Source organism: Ornithorhynchus anatinus, chromosome 2 (genome assembly GCF_004115215.2).
Source record: "Ornithorhynchus anatinus isolate Pmale09 chromosome 2, mOrnAna1.pri.v4, whole genome shotgun sequence".
Lineage (NCBI taxonomy): Eukaryota > Metazoa > Chordata > Mammalia > Monotremata > Ornithorhynchidae > Ornithorhynchus > Ornithorhynchus anatinus.
In genome coordinates, this window is record NC_041729.1 from 51,151,654 (window position 1) to 51,174,761 (window position 23,108).

At 44.8% G+C, this 23,108-nt stretch overlaps 1 protein-coding gene and 1 non-coding gene across 2 annotated transcripts in view; both read left to right on the forward strand.

Moving 5' to 3' along the window:
• The window catches only part of SHISA9 (shisa family member 9), a 261,288-nt gene that overhangs the window by 60,615 nt on the left and 177,565 nt on the right, over positions 1-23,108 (forward strand). The gene's annotated exons all lie outside the window — the stretch shown is intronic.
• On the forward strand, positions 2,571-2,675 carry LOC114809290. The gene has a single exon (XR_003757077.1). It is a non-coding gene; the product is annotated as a U6 spliceosomal RNA (small nuclear RNA).

Sequence of the window (23,108 nt, forward strand, 5' to 3'; positions counted from 1 at the left end):
GATTCTCCCCTTCCTTGCCCCATTCCAGATGAGGCCTTAGCTCTGCAACTCTGGAATCTGTGCCTCGGTTTCCTCAACTGCAAAATGGGGATTAAATCCTACTCCCTCCTACTTAGACTGTGAGCCCCATGTCGGGAAGGGACTGTGTGTTCAACGTGATTAACTGGAATTCTACCCAGGGCTTAGAACAGTGCTTAACACACAAGTACCTAACAAGAACCTTGCACAGTACTTAGAACAGTGCGCAGCACTTAAAACAGTGCTTGGCACATAATAAGCACTTAACAAATACCCTCATTATTATTATTATCGAGAACCATTTTTTTAAAAAAGGTATTTTAACCCCATTTTACTGATGAGGAAACCGAGGCCCAGAGAAGTTATATCTCTTGCCTAAAGCCGTGCGGCAGGCAACTGGCAGAGCCGGGATTAAGGCCCAGGTCTTCTGATTTCCAGTGCTGTGCCCTTATTTATTAGGCAACACTGCTTCTCAACCTGATTTCTTTTTTGCCCTGGTAGCCTAGGCCGACTCAGTGGTTAAGCATGACTAGTCCAGTGCAGCCTGGAATTCCCTTCTGAGACCCTGGCGATTTGAAGAATTTGCCCATAGGAATTTAAAGAGTTTTTTTTAACTCTGGAAGAAAGCAAACCAAAAAGCAGCCCACCCTGCCTTTCCTATGGCTTCAATTTTTGTGACATTAACGTATTCTACACTCATTCTGCCTCCAGTTATAATGTCCCATGAAAGGCAATATAATAATTTCAACGTTTCTAAGGCTTAACTCTCCACCTCCTTGAGGAGGTTGGCTGGATACCTAGGAAAGGGAAAACGTTCTTTAGGGCTCTTTATTACAGCTGACATTTTCACAGAGTTGCTGTAAAACACACTTCGATCCAGGTTCACAGAATTTACTAGAGATGGCTGCTTATTCCGGTGCTTTTTATTTATTCTTGTTTTCCTTCAGGGGAAGCCCGGGCTATACCTTATGGGATGGGGAGGAACTTAAACTACAGACCAAATCACTGAGTATCAGTTCCAAATAGGACTCAGCCCTTCTCTCTGTTGTCAGAGGGTTAAACTGCTTCCCTCAGCACTTTTTCTTTGCAGTTTAAAAGCCCTGCATATTTCAAAGGAAATGGAATCTGCATATTTCTGATTCATTTAGTAGTAGCTCATTAAAATATTGTTTAATAAGAAAGATTGAATGCCCTAGGTTCATTATCCGCTTCTTGGGGCCTTTTCCCCCTTGGACACCATTTGGCAATTAAAAGCTTATGAAATGTTTGAGGATGAAAATGTCTGGCATCTAAGTCCTTAAGACTCTCACAATTTGCTGAAGTAACTGAAGTTCAAATCCTGAAGTTCTGAGTGTGGATGAAATGCCCAGGACTGAGGAAGTTCAAGGAAGATCTCAAATTCAAAATCTAACCCCACTAGGGAAAAAAAAAAAATTCCTCATTTCTGAATAAAGACTAAATTAGCATCACTCTATTCACAGCTCCATCAAAAGTTGAAAGAAAAAAAGAGATTGACTGTAGATCTGTCAGTCTTCCCCCTTCCCAAAGAGTAGTTCAGGTCTTTCTAATAATATTCTTAGGATTGTTCTCTGCATAGCTATTGACTAAAACCTCCTCCCCGGAATCGCTTTTGTTTTTGAGAGTGCCTAGGGGTGAGTGATACTGGAATCTGCAATGCCCTTTTCTTCCAAGATTTATTGTAGTAATTTCATGAAGAAAAAGTTGTTTTTTTTAATAAGTTCAAAATATGTTTGTCTTTATTGCTATTTATAATGTTTAATCATTCTATTCAATGAGCATTTTAATTGGGTCCTAATTTGGCATTTATTCATTTTAATTAAATCCTTCCAGAGATGGCTTTAAGTTGAGACTCTTGGGGAGAGTTGAGCTTTTTCCTCCCTTACGATCGTTAAGCCGGCTAGCGCTTGGACAGGAGACCCACATAGTGTTTGAATTCAGTGCTTCTGTTTCAGGAAGGTAGGGCGGGATAAGGGGGCTATTTTGGGCCTGGTGTTTGTGGGTGGTATTGACAGGATCCACAGAATGTGTTAACTGTTGGCCGTTATTAGGTGTCCTGGCTGTTCTTCTCTATGTTTTGGTGATTGCCCCTGTTGCTGGCTGTAACATTCCTGGATAATGAAGGAAAGAGGAAGACATTGCCCCAGCGCTTCAGGGACAAGGAAGCAGAGAAGCTAGTCTGTCTAGTAGAAAGAGCCTGGGGCCGGCAGTCAAGGGACTAAACCCAGCTCTGCCACTTACCTGCTGCAGGGCATTGGGCAAATCACTTACCTTCTCTGTGTCTTAGTTTCCTTGTCTGTAAAATGGCGATTAAATACTCGTTCTCCCTCCCCCTTGGACTGAGAACCCCTCGTGGTCGGGCCTTACCTGATTATCTTGTATCTACCTCAGTGCTTAGTATACAGTGCTTGGCATATAGTAAGCACCTAACAAATTCCACAATGAATATTAATCAATCAGTGGTATTTATTCTTGGTTCTCCCAAGCGAACTAAGCACTTGGGAGAGTGCAGTACAACAGAATTAGCAGGCACATTCCCTGCCTCAGCGACAGATACTAAAATTGGAATGATACAGAGAAGATTAGCATGGCCCCTGCACAAGGATGTCACTCACATTCGCGAAGTGTTCCATATTTTTTCATCCCCCCTCCTAGCCCCACAGCATTTTGGTACATATTTGTAATTTATATTAATATGCTAATGTCTGTCTCCCTCTCTAGACAGTAAGCTCGTTGTGGGTGGCGAATTTGTCTGCTTATTGCTGTATTGAACTCTCCCAAATGTTTAATTCAGTGCTCTGCATACAGTAAGCGCTCAAGAAATACGAGTGACTGGCTTCCCGTAACGAGCTTATTATTACTACATCTAGTACTCCTTGGGCCCTGGCCCTACCAATGGAGTGGCACAGATGTAGTAAATAGTAATACAACTTGCACTTTCCATGGGATGTAGGTGTGAGGCATTCAGAACCTTTCAGAGTCTTTCCTTTACCGTTCAAAAATTCTGACATCCCACCAATTTTGATCTTCAGCAGGTGGCAGTATCTGTCATTCTACGGATGAGGTTCTCCAGCGAAATGGTGAGAACGTTGGAAAATCGGATTCAAGGGAGAGAAGGAATCGTCCGGAGGAAAAGGGCAAAGATTAAATGATGGCACCATCAGCAGTATATATTGAGCACCTGCTGTGTGAGTGCAGGACACCCTGTAACCTGTTGTTTTCAAGTAGGTGGAAGGCCAGGAGGAGATGCATTATCTGGTTATTCATTTTCAAGTGGAATAAAAGAGAAGAACATAGGTTAAAATGGCAGCAAGAGAGAGCTCAGTTAACAGAAGGAAGAATTCCCGGACTCTCAGGCCCATTAAATCCTGGAACAAGTTGATTCCCCATTTCATGAAGAGCTTTAAAGAGTCAACACCAGCCAGCCAGCCAGCCATCTCCTCTGGGTAGTTTAGCTGCCTTCTGCCTGGAAGCAGTGGGCTCGACCAGATCACTGCCTCAGGCCCGTTCCATTTGGTAGATTCTATACAAGGGGGACCTCTCTCAGGGTCACCCCTGGAGAGTTTTCAGTACTCTACCAGTCTTGGCTACAGGAGGGAGTGTCAAAAAGAGGCATACCCATTTTATACCTAGCTTGGCCAGTGGCTAGAGAGTGGAAGGCAATCTGCCACACGTCAAAACTCACCCGTGCTGAGCAGCAGCGGCAGCAACAGGGGAGAGAGTCGAGAGTTTACTGCGTGGAAGGAGGCGGTGGTAAACAACTTCCGTATTTTTACCAAGAAAACTCTATGGATACATTACCAAAATGATTGTAGATGGAGAGTGGGGTGTTCTGGGAGAGATGTGTCCATGGTGTCGCTAAGGGTCGGAAATGACTCGACAGCATAGAGAAGACAAGTACAAGGGGGAAGCCCATAGAGACGCAACCAGGGCTGGGTTTAGGAGTAGGTGGCCTAGGCTCAGCCTGGGGGCTCTTGGCTTGGGCAGAGTCACAGGTTTCAGGTCCCGGGACATGCTTTTTTATTGTTATTATTAGTATTATATTATTGTATTAGTACTATTACTACTAATAATAATACTTGTGGTATTTGTTAAGTACTATGTGCCAGGCACTGTACTAAGCACTGGCATAATTGCAAGTGAATCAGGTTGGACACAGTGCATGTTCCACATGGGGCTCACGGTCTTAATCCCCATTTTCCAGATGAGGTAACTGAGGTACAGAGAAGTTGAGACTTGTCGAAAGTTACACTAGAGGTAACTGGTAAGGCGGAGATTAGAACCCAGGTCCTCTGACCTCCAGGCCCTTGCTCTTTCCACTAGGCCGGAGGAAAACTTTCCATACGCTAACTTGGCATTGAAGTTCGGAAATCATCGTGTGGTCAGTGGAGTAATTGGGGATGAGCCACAGTGCTGAGCTTCACGGGGCTCTGCCCTGCTGTGGGCTGTGGCACTGATGGGGAGGGATGTCCCTGTGCTGGGCACCTGAGCAGTTCCTAATGGGAGTGCCTCCAAGGATGGGCAGTGGCACAAGGGCCATGAGGAATGGAAGAGGGCATTGTTTGGGTGACTTATCCCAGCACAAAACGCATCAGTTCTGCCTCTGAATTCATTTGGTCCAGGTCAGGGGGAGCAATTGGGTGGGGGAGAGTCCCCTGAAGAAATGGATAATCAGGGTTTCACTGTGGGCAGGGAACATGACTGCTAACTACATTGTATTGTAGTCTCCTAAGCACTTAGTACAGTGTTCAGCATAGAGTAAGCACTCATTTGGTCTAGAGCTAACCCCGATCCCATCGCTCGGGGGCTGTGTGATGCATGTATCAAAGACTAACCTTAGGGATAATCCTGGATATTTGTAAGTCATCCTGGACCATTTTAGAAAAATATACAAATATTCATTCATTCAATAGTATTTATTGAGCGCTTACTATGTGTAAAGCACTGTACTAAGCCCTTGGAATGTACAAATCGGTAACAGATAGAGACAGTCCCTGCCCTTTGACGGGCTTACGGTCTAATCGGGGGAGACAGACAGACAAGAACGATGGCGATGAATACAGTCAAGGGGAAGAACATCTCATTAAAACAATAGCAAATAAATATCTCATAATGGGGCCAGCCACAGTTAAAAAAAGCCAGGCTTGACTGCACCAAGCTCAGCTACTCTTGGTCCCTTTAAATGCTTGGACTTTCCCAACTGGGATGAAGGATCTTCAGTTTAGATGTCTCTTTCTCTCTCTCTCTCTCTGTCTTCTAGGACTGTAAAGTCAAAATATTAATACTAATAATGGTAGTATTTGTTGTTTACTAGGTGCCAAGCACTGGACTAAATGCTGGAGTAGATATGTTTTGGAATTCTGGGGAACCTCAACTCTTCACTTTCCTCTCCCCTTCCTTCCTTTTCCCTTTATCATCTTTCCCTTATCTCTCTCCTTCCCCACTCCCCTGTTGGCCAGGATGCAAGGGGAAGGAGTGCCAGCTAGGGTGTTTGATAAAAATTATACGACCAGTCTAGGTGGTAAGGACCTTGTAAATAAATGCACTCCCAAGATGCTAAGTGAACATGAGATGGCAAGGGTACAAACTGGAGAATATCTCGGCCTTTTCCCTCTCTGCCTTCCATTGTTTTCTACTCTGTGCAAACACTTGGTTCCACAATGGTCTTCAGTAACAGGATTCATAAAAAATGCATGAAATCCATGTGGATTTTTTAAAAAGTCCCATTAATTTATTTTAATTAGTACCACCACAAAGAATATTATGGATGTTGTTAACTTCTTGAGGTTTTTTTTCCTTTGCAATTTGCTTTTCTGCTTGGCTACATAATGAAGAGAATTATTCATGCACTGTGAGGATCTCTTATTTTATTTCCTGTCCAAACAGCCAACCCTTTGAAATTCACAGGCGTTGAGATACGTGTAAAAACAGTGCGTGGTAAAGCCTGTGCGGTGAAACCGAGGGCGATCAGCTTCAAAATTCTTGGTTGTGCAGGGAAGATGATGCATTGTAGTTTCCTATAAGTGGCGTAGCTTCCCCCCCAACCCTGCCCCATCAGAATTTGCCTCATTTTCTTTGGGTATCATCTTATTTGGAATCAAGACCCATTTCAGACCAGAGACAACCTGTGAAAGAGCAGTTTCCTTTATGTGGCTTCCTGAGAATGAAGCAAACTCTATGGAACGGATCTCATCTTGATTCCCACATCTTCTCTTTGGGCCAGAAACAAAATTAATAATAATAATAATTGTGGTATTCGTTAAGCACTTACCGTGTGCCAGGCACTGTACTAAGCGCTAGAGTTGGAGACAAGCAAATCCGGTCAGACATAGTCCTTGTCCAGCGACTCATGGCCTTATCTCCATTTTATAGATGAGGTAACTGAGGCAGAGAGAAGGTAAGTGACTTGCCCAAGGTCACACAGGAGACAAGTGGTGGAGACAAGAGTAGAACCCATGTCCTTCTGACTCCCGGGCCTGTGCTCTAACCACTAAACCATTCTTCTCTTCTTACCAGTGCCACAGAGAAAGGTCAGAGGTTTACCAAAGGGACAAAGAAGACTGCCCCCACCCCCGTCTCTGGTTGGGTTAACCTGCAGATGCTAAAGTCTCTCTACTTTAGGAATAAACCTCTGGGGGGATATTACCTCTTGTATGGCTGCCCTTTTAATAATAATGAAAAATTATGGTTATTATTAGGGTATTTAAGTATTTACTATGCATCAAACATTCTTCTAAGCGTTAGGATAGTTGCAAGTTAATCAGGTCTGGCACAGTTCCTAGACTGTAAGCTTGCTGTGGGCAGGGAACGTCTCTGTTTATCCTTGTATTCTGCCAAACGCTTAGTATAGGGCTCTGCACACAGTAAGTGCTCAATTAATAATAATAATGTTGGTATTTGTTAAGCGCTTACTATGTGCCGAGCACTGTTCTAAGCGCTGGGGTAGACATAGGGGAATCAGGTTGTCCCACGTGGGGCTCACAGTCTTAATCCCCATTTTACAGATGAGGGAACTGAGGCACAGAGAAGTTAAGTGACGATTGACTGACATGGGAGTCTCATTCTAAATAAAATGGAGAACAGTTAAGTGCTTAGTAGGTGACAAGCACTGGGCTAAGCACTGAAGTAGATATAATTCAGATAATAATAATAATAATGCTGGTATTTAAGTGCTTACTCTGTGCAGAGCACTGTTCTAAGTGCTGGGGTAGATACAGGGTAATCAGGGTGTCCCATGTGAGGCTCACAGTCTTCATCCCCATTTTACAGATGAGGTAACCGAGGCCCAGAGAAGTTAAGTGACTTGCCCCCAGTCACACAGCAGGCAAGTGGCAGAGCTGGGATTAGAACCCAGGTCCTCGGACTCCTAGATGACCTTGCATTTAGTGGATGTTTTCTGAGTGAGCGTTAATTGGCAGCTGAAAGGCAAGGTGGTCGTAAAACATCTGGATGAACTTATTCTGGAAGAAGAGGAGCTCACACCAGTACTGGAAACTGCCCCTTCTCACACAGGAGGACTCTGACTCTCATCTTCTTGTATTGTACTCTCCCAAGTGCTTAGTACAGTGCTCTGTACTAAGAAAGTGCTCAATAAATATGATTGAATGAATGAAACAGGGCCCCTGCTGAGAATCTGAGATCTTCCGGTGGCAAGTGACCTGAAGAGGTCACTGGACTCAGCCCCCTTAAACTTTCTAGAAGTCATATTTGTACTACAATCCTGAATCTCGTAGACCCTAAGATCTTTGGAGTTGTTTCTCGTTTTGAGGAGACCACTGGGTTGGAACAATCTGGGCCTTGGGAAGGGTGGGGAGCGGAGCGGTACCACAATGTTAAATCCCGCTATAGTTCTCATGTCCTCCCTTTCCCTACGAGAAGGAAAAGCTGTTAGAATGTCCAACGTACCAGAATCCGAAGCTAGAGGTGTGTCTTCTTTTAAATCACCAACACAAGGTTTATGTACAGTTGCAGCCTGAGCTCTGGATGGGTAATAATAGTAATTATAATGTTGGTATTTGTTAAGCGCTTATTATGTGCCAAACCACTGTTTTAAGCGCTGGGGTAGATACAAGGGAATCAGGTTGTCCCACATGGGGCTCACAGTCTTCATCCTCATTTTACAGATGAGGGAACTGAGGCCCAGACAAGTTAAGTGACTTGCCCAAGGTCACACAGCTGACAACTGGCGGAGCTGGGATTAGAACCCACGACGCCTGCCTCCCAAGCCTATGCTCTTTCCACTAAGCCACGCTGCTTCTCGATGATAACTGTTATTAGGAGGAAGAAGTGTTGCCCAGTGGAAAGAGCGCAGTCCTAGGAGACAGAGGACCTGGGTTCTAATCCCGGCTCTGCTACTTGTCTGCTGTGTGACCTTGTGCAAGTCACTTAACTTTTCTGCGCCTCATTTGCTTCAGCTTTAAAATGGGGGTTAAAACTGTGAGCCCCATGTGGGACAGGGAGGGTGTCCAACCTGATTATCTTGTACCTACCCCAGCTCTTAGTACAGTTCCTGGCACACAGCAAACCCTTAACAAGTAGCATTAAGATAAAAAAAAATTGTGACGTGTTAATTGCCTACTCTGTCCTAAGCACTGTACTAAACACTGAGATAGGGACAAGATCATGAGGTCCTACAAGGAGCTCACAGTCTAAGTAGGTAGAACAGAAGCCTCTCAGCCTACTGTATAGAGCACAGGCCTGGGAGTCAGAAGGTCATGAGTTCTAATTCCGATTCCGCTGCAGGTCTGCTGTGTGACGTTGGGCAAGTCACTTGACTTTTCTGGACCTTGGTTACCTCATCTGTAAAATGGGGATTGAGACTTTGAGCCCCACATGGGACAGGAATCGTGTCCAACCTGATTTGCTTGTATCCACACCAGCGCTTAGTACAGCACTTGGCACATAGGAAGCGCTTAACAAATACTACAGTTATTATTGAATCTCCATTTTGCAGATGAGGGAACTGAGGCACAGTGAAATTAAGTGAATTGCCCAAGGACACACTGCAGGTAAATGGTGGAACCAGGATTAGTCCCCTGGTCCTCTGAATGCCCGGGCTTTTTCCAGAAAATGCTGCTGCACCCCTAGTAGTAATAGTAATTCCCACCTTGATAGATTCATTTCACAAAAGTGCTTATTAGCTCACGTGGGACTTGCACACAGTGTCAGAATTCATCTGAGCACTGACATCTTAACCGAATGACAAGAACACAGAATAAGAGATCTAAGCTCTAATCCTGGCTCTGACACTTGCCTGCTGAAAGTCCCTGGACAATCACTTCTCTGGGCCTCAGTTTCCTCATCTGTGAAATGGGAATTAAATACTATTCTCTCCTTCGGATTGGGAGCCCAATGAAGGACTGATTGGGCGAGCAATGTGTTTATTTACTGCACAGTGCTCTTCACATAGTGCTTAGTAAATACGATCGACTACTGTATCTAGCCCAGTGCGCTGCCCATACTTGGAACATTTAGTAAGTATTTAACAAACACACCAATTACCTTGATTATTGCATTCCTCCACTTAGGTGACACCAAAACCTCTCCTTTTCATTCTGACAGGGAAGAGGGAGCAGAAATCTTTGGGAAGAATGTCAGAATGATAGTGGTAAGACCCTACCCCCACCCCACATTCATTCAATAATATTTATTGAGCGCTTACTATGTGCAGAGCACTGTACTAAGCGCTTGGAATGTACAAATCGGTAACAGATACAGTCCCTGCCCTTTGACGGGCTTACGGTCTAATCGGGGGAGACGGACAGACAAGAACAATAGCAATAAATGGAATCAAGGGGATGAACATCTCATTAAAACAATAGCAAATAAATAGAATCAAGGCGATGTACATTTCATTAACAAAATAAATAGGGCAATGAAAATATATACAGTTGAGACATGGGCTCACTCCGGATACATCACCGAGGTAGCCGAATGACAAGCCCAAAATGGACTCGGGGTAGGTGTGGGAAAGGCTTATTGTCCACTTGAGTAAAAACAACATAATAAGGTCCTTCCGGGGGCACAAATGGAATCGTTTCAGCTAATTCCAGAGAGTTCTGAGGTAGCCTGCCATTTTCAAAACAGCAGGTCTGTAGGCCTGGAGCAGAACTGAGTTCTAGGAATCCCCTCTCCTCTTTTTACAGAATAAATATTTCCCATGTGTTTCTGTAGCATTGTCATTTGCACTCTAACTCTTGTGTTGCAGTGGGCAAAGATCTTGTAAAGCCAGTGTTGACTTTGATCATCTTCTGAGAGATGTATCAGTGGTGTAAGGATGAGGCAGGGCCTAGCCCCAGTATCAGCAAGATTCCCCCACGATGAAGCCAGATACTTTTCAAAAGAGAGCAAGCCATGATAGGCTGGGAGCTGAATTATCTCCATGGCACCCAGGCATTAAGACAATCTAATTAGGTTATTTTCAGCTTCTCGGAGACCTGGGGAATGGAGTGAAGACCTCTTTTGCCTACATCCTCTTTCCCCTGAAGTTGTTATTGATTAATCAGTCAGGAGTTAGAAGAAGATCTCTCATGCTGAGGTTACAGGAGACTTTTGGCAAGGAGAGGCTTGTGTTTCCTCTTGAATGTAGTGACGGGCACTCCAGGGCTGGCAGACATCCAGATTGCTGTGGGTAAATTAGCCCCAGACCGGAGCCAGTGGCTTTACCAAAATCCCATTCCCGCCCGATGGTGCTTTAAGAGGAGCGGAGGGGGCTGAGCTCCTTGGGCATCCTGCTCCCAGAGGAGGGTGATGGGGAATTTTCTCCCTCCCCTGAGCCTTGCTAATGAGGGACTAAGCCTCATTTGAACCAAACCCAGGCTTGAAATGCAGCGAGGACCATGGATGGGGACAATATCCATTCTCATTGCTACTCGAGGGAGCACCTACCTTGTTGCTGCAGTGAATCCAATCAGAAGAGATTGTCTGCTTAGAAGAGAGTTCTGGTCTTCTGGCTTGGGCCTAAAACAGACTTTGGGAGTATCAGAAAGAGACTGGGCTCAGAAGGCAGCTCGGGGATGTTGAGGTCTTTAGAGCAATGGAGAATCCCAGACCTATTTTTTTCTTTTTATGGCATTTGTTGAGCACCTATTGTGTGAGGCACTGAACTCATCCCTGGGGTAGATACAAGCTAGTCAGATTAGTCATAGTCCGTGTCCCCCGTGAGGCGCACAGTTTTAATTCTCCTTTTACGGATGAGGTAACCGAGGCCCAGAGAAGCTAAGGGATTTGCCCAAGGTCACACAGCAGACAACTGGCATTTCTGGGATTAGAACTCAGGACCTTCTGATTCCCAGGCCTGTGTTCATGGCCTCATGCTGCTTTTCTCCTGATGACTGACTTCCGTGTTGAGAAGGCCCAGGCAGAAATTGCTGTCTAAGAGGTCTGGCATAGGATTTTAATCTGCAAAACTTAGTCTTCCTTGCACATACTCTTCTGAGGCACTCTGGAAACTTCTGGTCAGCCACACAGAAAGTTTCCTTGAATTATTTTAGACTGGCAATTCCCTTAAGATTCACCAGGTAGCCACGGGCAAGCTCCAGGGGAGGGTAATAATATTTCTCTTGTTTATACAAATTGCTTCCAGAAGATCAAAGCTGCCTTGGGCAGCTGATTCATCAACACCTTTGAAGCCTGGTGCCACTTCAATCGAGAGTCCCCACAAAGACAAATTAATTTCTTTAGCCTCCCAGCTGCTGATGACTTTCAATTTCTCCCTGATGCCTAGGGGCTGGGCAGTTTTTTCAGTGGGAAGGTTAATTGGATGCCAAGAAATGAAATCCTTTACACAGAGGGCATTTTATAGAGAATAAAAGGCCCCAACCCTATGAGGGAGCCACCTTCTTCACCAAGAGCCCAGCAGGTCTAGAGATCTTCATGAGGGTAGAAATGAAGGATATGAAAAGTTATGGACTTAGAAGCGGGACTTGCATTTGGATTTGCACCCATATTCATCCCACCTTCAGCTCACAGAACTTCTGTACATATCTGTTATTTATTTGTATTAATATCTGTCTCCCCTTCTAGACTGTAAGTTCACTGTGTTCTGGGGATGGTCTACCAACTCTGTTATATTTTACTTTCTCATGTGCTTACTACAGTGCTCGGCACACAGTAAAGGCTCAATGAATATGATTGGTTGGTTGACTCACAATGTTGATTATATCATGCAGAAGAATTTTATAAGCTGTGATTTGGTAGGAAGAGCATGGGCCTAGGAACTGGGAGACACGCAGGAGAAGTGAGCACCTGGAATATTTATTCTCGGGTGGCACACCGAGGAGCTTTTTTTATATAAATGGCCCATTTCTCCTTCTCATCTCTTGCTGGAGCTGCTTGTCTTCACTGGAGTTTCATGGAGCCTGGGACTTGGAGTGAGTTTGCTCCCATGGACTCTCCCCACATTGAGGGTGGGAAGTTGGATCCACCTGGTCCTGGGGACAACTGTTCTCTTTGATATCCCAGGCTACTTTGCTAAAGTAAAGGGATCGATCATGGGCATGGTAATGAATTTCATGGATAGAAGGTTCTCCTTCCCCACTAGGCTAAGTATACCTAGCTAATGATTATTAAGCCTTAGAAAATACTTTGGCCTCAGTAATCTGGATATTTCTGGTGAGAATTTGAGTGAGTATGTGGGGTCTGAATTAGCTGGATAAATTTGTACTATAAATCCAACCTTAAGGATAAAATGTTTTAAAATTACTAATGCAATAGTCCTAGGAGCCTTTGCACTTCTCTGAACTCTTTTTTGGAGGCTGACAGCTGGAAACTCAAGTGAACCAGCCCCAAGAGAGGTATGAATGGAAAGACCAGTGACTTCCTCTGTATTAGCATCCAATATCTCCTAACTCTCTTGCACTGACATCAGCCAAGTGTTCCTGCCAAGAGAAAGGGACCCAGCATCCAACCGGCTGACCCCACCGGCAGTCAATCTAAAGTATTTATTAAGTACTTATTCTGTGTAAAGCTCTTGGGAGACTACAAAAACGTTGGTAGACACGACCCCTACCCTCCTCAAGGAGCTTACAGTCTAGTGGGGGAGACTGACACAAAAGTAAATTACAAATTGGGGGAAATAATAGAAATGTGCTTAATTTCTACCCAGAAGAGGGGAGTGGGGAAAGTGCTTTAGTGATGTGGTAGTGCTGCAGTGCCAATAGAGTGGGAAGATGAGAATAATCAGGGAAGTCTTCCCTGAGGAAGTGTGACTTCAAGGAGGGTTTTGAAGATGGGGAATGCAGTGGTTTGCTGGATGTGAATGGGGAGGGAGTTCCACACAGGAGGGAAGAGGTCAGCAAAGGGTCAATGCCTGGAGAGAAGGAAACAAAGCACAATGAGTAGGTTGGCTTGAGAAGAGTGAAGACTCTGAGCTGGGGAGCAGTAGGAGACTTGTGAGGAGAAATAGAGGGTTGAGTTTGAGTGCCTTAACTCTGTTAGGAATGAGTAATCATTGGAGGTTTTTGAAGAGTTGAGGAGATGGGTGTAGAATGATGTTTTAGAGAAATATGAGCAGTGAAGAATGGACCTGAGAGGGGGGAGAATGGAGGCAGAGTCTGTGAGGAGAATGATGCAGTAGTTGTCAAAATATATGGATCAGCGTAGTGACAGTTTGGCTGAAGAGGAAAGTGCAGATTCTGGATTTGTGGGAATGAATGAATAAGAAAGAATAGGCATGATAGGGTGACTGAATTTTTTAGGTTGAAAGAGAGGAGTGGAGGATAAATCAAGGTGGAGGTCTGAAGGAGGAATAGGATGGTTATCTTGTCAACAGGCACGGGAAAGTTCAAAAGGAGAGGATTCAGGAGATAAGATGAGTTTAACTTAGAGCATGTTAAGTTTCTGTAGAGATGACCAGGAAGCAGGAAGAGATTCAAGATTGCAGAGGAGAGAGGTCAGGGCTAGGGAGTCTGATTTGGGAATCATTTTTATAGAGGTGAAAACTGGAGCCAAGAGAGCAGATTAGCTCCTCAAGGGCATGGGGGTAGCTTGGAACATCGGGGAGCAAGAATTGAGGCTCTAAGGGTAAAGCACAGTTAGGGATGGGAGGAAGAGGAAGAACTGGAGAAATTATTCCTGAGAAGGAGCAGTCAGAGAGGTAAGAGGAGAATTGGGAGAGGAATTGTCAAAGAAAACAAAGTAAGGTAGTGCTTCCACTGTGTTTGGTCCATAGTATCAGAGGCTTCTGAGAAGTCTGGTGGGATTAGTCCAGAGTAGAGTCTAGTAGATTTGGTGAGCAGCAGTTTGTTGGTGAACTTGGAGGGAAAAGGGCAGAAGCCTGAATGAAGAAGAACAAGGAGGGAGTTGAAGAAGTTGGAGACAGTAGATGTAAACAGTTTGTTGGAGGAGTTCAAACAGTAGGGAAGGAAGGAAGTGAGGCGATAACTGAATGGTATACTAGGGTTGAGAGTTTGGTTTTTGGTTTTTTTTTAGAGTAGGAGATGTGTAAAAAACATGTAGAGTAGGACATGTTTGAAAGTAGAGGGAAAGGAGCTAGCAGAGAGTGAGCAGTTAAAGATGGAGGTCAGGGAAGGAAGAAGAGTGGGCACAAGATGTGAAGGGATGAGGTATGAGCAGGGAGGGGATCTCCTGAGAGGTGGCCAGGAAGGATGAGTGGTTGGGGAGTGGGGAGGAGAAAATTTGGGGAAGCTGAGGGGGAGATTTGAGGGAGCTCATGGCTGATTAATTTTGTCACTAAGGAGAAGACCGATAGAGATTTGGATTTTCAGATGAATGAAATCACTGGAGGATTGAGGGTGGGGCAGGTGTGGGAGACTCAGAGAAGAGGAGAACGCTGAGTAGGAGTTCATGTGTTACAGTGCAGACAAGGAATCTGATGAAGGGAAATGAACCGTCTATATTTTGCTCACAAATTCCCATCTCTGACCCATTCCATCCTCTGTGTGGAACTCCCTCCAAATTCATCAAATCTCAGTCTCTTCACCTTCAAACCCCTCCTATAATAATGTTGGTATTTGTTAAGCGCTTACTATGTGCCGAGCACTGTTCTAAGCACTGGGGGAGATACAGGGTAATCAGGTCGTCCCACGTGAGGCTCACAGTTAATCCCCATTTTACAGATGAGGGAACTGAGGCACAGAGAAGTGAAGTGACTTGCCCACAGTGACAGAGCTGACAAGTGGCAGAGCCGGGAGTCGAACTCATGACCTCTGACTCCGAAGCCCAGGCTCTTTTCCACTGAGCCACGCTGCTCCTAGCAAGGCATAAGTTCCAAGAGGCTAATTCCTACACTCCTTATCCCATCATTCTCACCTCATCCCATTAGCCACCTTTAGCACTTGTATATAGTCATTCAATAATATTTATTGAGCACTTACTATGTGCAGAACACTGTAGTAAGTGCTTGGAATGTACAATTCGGCAACAGACGATCCCTGCCCACCGATGGGCTTACATTTTAATCAGGGGAGACAGAAAGACAAAAACAATAGCAATAAATAGAATCAAGGGGATGGACATCTCATTAACAAAATAAAAAGGGTAATAAAAAATATATACAAATGAGCGGACGAGCACAGTGCTGAGGGGAGGGGAAGGGAGAGAGGGAAGAGCAGAGGGAAAGGGGGGGAAAAGGGGGCTTAGCTGAGAGGAGGTGAAGGGGGGGCAGATTGCTTTGACAACTCATGTACCTATGTGTACAGACGGTTTTGATCAGCTTGCCTCCCCCATTAAATGGGAAGCTCCTGCCTTCAAGACATTTCTACTTGGATGTCCCACCGATAACTCAAACGTAACATGTCCAAAACAGAATTCTTTATTTTTCATTCGTTCAATTGTATTTATTGAGTGTTTACTGTGTGCAGAGCACTGTACTAAGCTCTTGGAATATACAATTTGGCAACGGATAGAGACAATCCCCGCCCAACAATGGGCTCATAGTCTAAAAGGGGGAGACAGACAACAAAACAAGTAGTCAGGCATCAATACCATCAAGATAAATAGAATCATAGATATGTACACATCGAAGTCCTGTCCTCCCCGTGATTTTACAGTACCACCACCCTTCCAGACTCACATGCCCCTAACCTTGCTGTTATTACTAAATCTTGTCAGTTCAACCTTCACAACCTCACTAAAATCCACCCTTTCCTCTGCATCCAAATTGATGCCATGTGAATCCAAGCAATTATCCTATCCCATCTTGATTTCTGTATCATCCTCCTTGCTGAACTCCCTGCCTCCTGTCTCTGCCCATTCCAGTCCCTACTTCACTCTGCCGCCCTGATCATTTTCCCACAAAAACATACAGTACATATTTCCCCACTCCTCCATCTTCTTCTTGAAGAACATTCAGTGGTTGCCCGTCCCCCTGTACATCAAACAGAAGTTCCTTACCGTCATGTTTAAAGCACTCAATCACTACCCCCACCTACTTGTTCATTCCAAGCGCTTAGTACAGTGCTCTGCACATAGTAAGCGCTCAATAAATACTATTGAATGAATACCTTACTTCACTGCTCTCTTATTACAACCCAGCCCCACACTGAACTCCTCTAATACCAACCTACGCACTGTACCTCAGTCTCGTCTATCTTGCTGCTGACCTCTTGCCCACGTCCCCCCTCCGGCCTGGAATGCCCTCCCTCTTCATATCTGACAATTGCTCTCTCCACCTTCAAAGCATTATTGAAGGAATATCTCCTCCAAGAGGCCTTTCCTGACTTAAACCCTCATTTCTTCTTTTCCAATTCCCTTCTGTATCACCCTGATTTCCTCCCTTTAGCCCTCCCTGAGCCTCACAGAACTTAGGTACAAGTCTGAAATTTATATATACTAATGCCTGTCTCCCCCTCCAGACTGTGAGCTTGTTGTGGGAAGGGAATGTGTCTACCAACACCGTTATATTGTACTCTCCACAGCGCTTAGTACAGTGCTCTGCATACATTAAGCACTCAATAAATATGATCAATTAAAGCTCCTTGGGAACCAGGTCCATCCAGATCTTTTCCTTGTAGTTTGTTTCCAAAGTGCTTGTACACACAGTAGGACCTCACCAAATATTGATGATGCTAATTGATGATTATATGAGAAGAGGTAGTTTGGGGAAAGAGTCCGAATGGATGTTCTTTAGAAAAAATGATTAATTTTTAAAAGCAAGTTTCAGAGTACCTATTTGAGAAGGGGAATTGAGGAAGAGGGCTCCACTGTGCCTCTGTGGAGAAATCAGTCTTTTTTTTAGGGCAGAACTTGCCCCTGCTGCAGAAGTCCAGAGCAGGTGTTAGAGCGGCTGGGAGACTGAAATGGCAAAATCAATCATATTTATTGAGCACTTACTGTGTGCAGAGCACTGCTTTGAGCACTTGAGAAAATACAGTATAACAGAGTTGGTAGACATGTTCCCTGCCCATCTTTGCCAAGGTTTCTGGCACTGATTGCTTCTAACATATGCACCGGTTCAAAGGACGAGATTGCTTGTCAAGAAGGTCTTGCTTGTCTCACTTCTCCGGCAGGAATAACACTATTACATAACCCACTGAGCAGGTGATAAAGCAGTTGATCGGAACAGGTCAGGAATAGCATAGATTGCTGCCAGAATGCCAACCCCCCAACTGAGCCCTCGAGGCTGAGGGGCAGAGTGCTGGTGGGAAGGCGATTCAGGGTATGTGACACCAAGCTGGCAGGAAGGGTGATTGGGTTCTAGTCTATCCTCCTTCAGACACTTGCTTTGTGTCCTTTCTGTGCCTCACTTTCCCTCTCTGGAAAATGGAGACAATATTACTTTACCTCTTTCCTCATAGTTTCAATGTAGTAACTGTCCTTTGAACTGCTCGGGAGAAGGAGCCCTAGTAGGATGAGGAACCTTATAGTAGGTACCAAATCAATAGGAACAGGTCATTAAATGCACGTAGCTCAAATAATCATTTTTCCTCACTGAATAACAACAAGCAAACATAATGCTTGGACTTGCGGGGAAGGGGCTGGGAGGGAGGAATACCTGCCTTCTATCGTGGATTGCCTGAAAATAGATGACAAATGATTTGAAGTTTACCCCAAATTATGATATACTGGAAAAACTGGGTTTCCCCCCTTCCAAGCCATCCTGAGGCAAGAGCTCAGGAACACTGAGTACTTTGCAGAACTCATGACAGAGCAATTGTCCACTTTCATACCCTCACACTTGATATTATAAACAGATTAACAATGTGTAGCTCAGCAAAGTATAAACAATAGTTAGGACTGCTTCCGACTCATTGACCAAATTTACTTCTCTTAGGGCTGGTAGGATTAATTAAATGATGATAAAACTTTGACTGTAATTAATGGGAATTACTACAGAGGTTTTCAAGGACAAGGAGATAGTTTAGCCAAGCTCTGCACACACACACACACATTTTCTTGCTCTCTCTCGTTCTCTCATATACACATACTCACACATTTTCACAGATACATACACACATTGAAAACAGTAGTCGCATCATTAGAATTTCCTTTTTCCGTTCTCATATGCAAATGCAAGTCCATAGCTCATTTTAACCTCTCTGGGCAGGACATTTGCCTTTCCCTCTGACACAATAATACCTCCTAAAGTTGCCCCCAATTCTTTCAGAGATGATAGGAATTGTTATTAGTGAAATGCTCCTTCTCAACTTCAAGGAGAATGGGTAAGATGGAGGTTCTCTGGATCTACTACAGTATAACAAGGCTGCTGTTATACTGACCTCTTCCCATATGATCATCGATTAGCATCATCAATATTTGGTGAGGACCTACTGTGTGTACAAGCACTTTGGAAACAAACTACAAGGAAAAGATCTGGATGGACCCGGTTCTCAAGGAACTTTAATCGATCATATTTATTGAGTGCTTAATGCATGCAGAGCACTGTACTAAGCGCTGTGGAGAGTACAATATAACAGTGTTGGTAGACACATTCCCTTCCCACAACAAGCTCACAGTATGGAGGGGGAGACAGGCATTAGATAGAACAATGGTATTTATTGAATGCTTACTGTGTGCAGAGCACTGAACTAAATGCTTGGGAGAGTAATAATGTTGGTATTTAAGCGCTTACTATGTGCAGAGCACTGTTCTAAGCGCTGGGGGAGATACAGGGTAATCAGGTTGTCCCACGTGAGGCTCACAGTCTTCATCCCCATTTTACAGATGAAGGCACTGAGGCCCAGAGAAGTGAAGTGACTTGCCCACAGTCACACAGCTGACAAATGGCAGAGCTGGGATTCGAACCCGTGACCTCTGACTCCCAAGCCCGCGCTCGTTCCACCGAGCCACGAGAGTACAATACAGCCAAGTTGGTAGACGTGTTCCCTGCCCACAATGAGCTTACCGTTTGGAGGGAGTGTAGACCTCTGTCTAGACTCTACACTTTCTCTACAGTCTAGAGTTAAGATGTTGGTGATCAGAAACCTCAGCTTGCATACCAGGAACTTCTTCCTTCCTGCCATTCTCCCCAAGGAAGAGTAGCAGGACTGGGGAGAGCGCTGGGGAGATCACTTTTGTGGGCCGGGAACAGCCGCTTCTCATCCAGATCCCTCAGTGGACCTTCCGCCTCCTTTTTTTTCCCCCCCAAGCTCCTCTAGAACAGCAAACTCTCCTGCTGATGCAACCCCAGACACCAGCACTTTCACACAGCATCCCTGCCATAGGTTTGTTTTTTAAATGGTATTTAAATGTTTATTATGTACCAGGCACTGTACTAAGCACTGGGATAGATACAAGTTAATCAGGTTAGATACAATCCCTGTCCCACATAGGACGCTCACTCTAAATCCCCACTTCACAGAGGAGGTAACTGAGTCCTAGAGAAGTGAAGTGACTTGCCTAAAGTCACAGAGCAGATAAGTGGTGGAGCCAATATTAGAACCCAGGTCCTTCTTGCTCCCAGGCACGAGATCTATCCACTATGCTACACTGCTTCCCACCCTCCTGCCATCGACGCTCCCCGTTCCATTTTCTGATGAGGCCCACAGTCTAGCATCAGAAACTCCCCAGAGGTCCATCAGCTGAGGTGGGTAGAAACGATTCAGAAACTCACGTGTTCTTCTTTGAAACTACACAGGAACTTAAATATCAGAGCATTCAGCAAACTTCCGTGGCTTCTGAAAACCCAGAGAGAGATCTGGCTCTCCTTCCTCTAGACTGTAAGCTCATTGTGGGAAGGGAAAGTATCTGCTTTTTGTTGTATTGTCCTCTCTCAAGCACTTAGTACAGTGCTCTGCACATAGTTACCCCTCAATAAATACAATTAACTGACCTTTAACATTATTCCCAGCAAAAGCGCTCTCCGGAATCATAGCACTGGGCCTTTATCTCAGGACCATCCCCTTCTCCTTCCCCCTACCAACAGCTTATTGTCCTGCGCCCATTTCATTCATTCATTCAATAGTATTTATCGAGTGCTTACTATGTGCAGAGCACTGTACTAAGCTCTTGGAATGTACCAGTCGGTAACAGATAGAGACAGTCCCTGTATTTCCTTCCTCCCTTGCTGGCCCAGCTGTGTCCTGGGTGAAATGAATTGAGTTTCCAATGCATTGAAATGATTTGAGAGGAGGCGGTTGTTTTGTAACTAGCTGCCAGGTTGGGTTCCCCGGGAAGATAGCACATGTCACAATTCTAAATCGAAATCACATTTCAGAATGGTCAAGCCCATTAAGCCCAGCCTTCCAAAGGGGGAAAAGGGCCGGAATTTACTGTATGTCAGTGTTTATTAAAATTCTTTACCTTCCTACTGTGGAATTGAGGAGGCAGGATGTAAATATCCATCAGACCTCATTAATTTTCCTGCAAAAAAATAAGAATGAAAGAAATTCTATCTGGAGATGGTTTGCTGCAGTAGGGCTATCTTCTCGTTTTCCTTGGGGAAGGATATTTTTCATTGTGGATGTACATATATTAGGACCTGGATTGATCAATCAGTGGTATTTGAGCAATTACTGGTGTGCGGAGCACTGGCCTAATTGCTCGGGAGAGGACCGTACAATAGATGCAGGCCCGGAGGAGACAGACATTCATATCAATTACAGATTGGGGAAATGCAGAGTATAAAAATAAGTACATAAGCCCTGTAGAGCTTGGGATGAATGTTTCCAAGATGAAAATTTCAGGTGTATGTGGTTTAGTTGAATGAGAAGAGAGGGATATACTCAAGGAATTATTTTCAATTCTTTTAAGGTACCTCAGTTCTATTTTGGGTATTTTTTGTATAATTGCCTTTTGACTTTACTCCTCTAATACCAACATGCTTACTGTATCTCGGTGTTGTCTCTCTTCCTGCCAGCCTCTCGCTCATACCCTCCCTCCTACCTGGAGATTGCCCTTCGTATCCAACAGAGCGACACTCTCCACATCTTCTAGGCCCTACTAAAAGCCTACCTCCTCCAGGAAGCCTTCCCCGATTAGCCTCTTATCTCCCCATCTTCTTCTCCCTTTCTTTGTTTCCTGTGCACTTGGTATCTCTTTGATACCCAATCTCAGCCTCAAAGCACTTATATAAATATTCCTGTACTCTGCTGCTTACCCTATCTTTAATTAATTTTAATGCCTATCTCCACAGCTAGATTGTAAGCTCCTCGAGGGCAGGGATTTTGTCTGTCAGCTCTATTGCATTGTACTCTCCGAAGGGATTAGTACAGTGCTCTAAACATACTAAGCACTCAATGGAGAAGCAGTGTGGTTTAGTGGATAGAACATAGGGCTGGAAGTCAGAATGACCTGGGTTCTAATCCCGGCTCCGCCACTGTCTGACCTAGGGCACGTAATTTCACTTCTCTGTGCCTCAGTTACCTCATGTGTAGAAAGGGAATTAAGACTATGAGCCCCTTGTGAGACATGGACTCTGTCCTACCTGACTAGCTTCTATCTGCTCCACGGTGCCTAGCACATAGTAAGCGCTTAACAAATACCATAAAAAAGAATACCATTGATTGACACGTAGATTTTGGCAAAAACTCTGCACGATCCATCCTTCCTCCATATATCTGCGAAATTGCCGTGTCAAAGATTGAATGAGTGTGCATATATTTCTCATCATTTTCTAAATGAGTGCACAGGGGTTTTCTTGGCTACAGGGCTTGACCTAAGCCTTGGGAAGGAGAGGAGAAACTGGTGCAGACTTGGGAGGGTGCTGGAGTTATCTGAACCGCAGGACTCCGCTCTTGACAGTCACCTTTTCTCTGAGACAGATTGAACAATCAGAATGAGTAGTTGACATTCAAATGCTGCAGTGCTCGACCGTGGGATCATTGCGAGGCTTTGGGGAGGAGGAGAGAGAGGCGCTAAAGGATAGGGGAAGGTCACGCTGGACAACAGGAACTACTTGCTGAGGCCGGCGTCTGCAGATGATGTCAACTTAAAATATTCAATGATGTTTGCCCTCAGTGTTAACTAAGCAAGAGCAAGCGCCTGCTGAATTTCACGTGGGCTCTCAGGAGTGAGGCCAAAAATCATCCTGATGGACAGAGAGAAATAATGTCTGCCTCCCTGCAACATACATGAGAAGCAGTGTGACTCAGTGGAAAGAGCCCGGGCTTGGAGGTCAGAGGTCACGGGTTCTAATTCCGTTCCGCCACTTGTCAGCTGTGTGACTTTGGGCAAGTCACTTAACTTCTCTGGGCCTCAGTTACCTCATCTGTAAATAGGGATTGAGACTGTGAACTCCACGTGGGACAGCGACTGTGTCCGACCCTATCTGCTTATATCCACCCCAGCGCTTAGTACAGTGACTGGCACATAGTTAAATGCTTAACAAATACCATTATTATTATTAATTATTATTATTATCCCCTCCACTGGACCGGCCTTTCCTGCTTCCTGAGAGGCAGCGTGACCTAGTGGAAAGAGCCTGGGTCTGGGAATTAGAAGGATCTGGCTTCTAACCCCAGCTCCACCACTGTTCTGCTCCGTGACCTTGGGAAAGTTACTTCATTTCTCCGTGCCTGGTTACCTTATCTGTAAAATGAGGATTAAGATTGTGAAGCCCCATGTGGGAAACAGACTATTTCCAACCTGATTAGCTTGTATCTACCCCAGCACTTAGTTCAGTGTCTGGCACATAGTGTGTTTGCGTTTCACCGATTGTGCCTGCAGGCCTTATG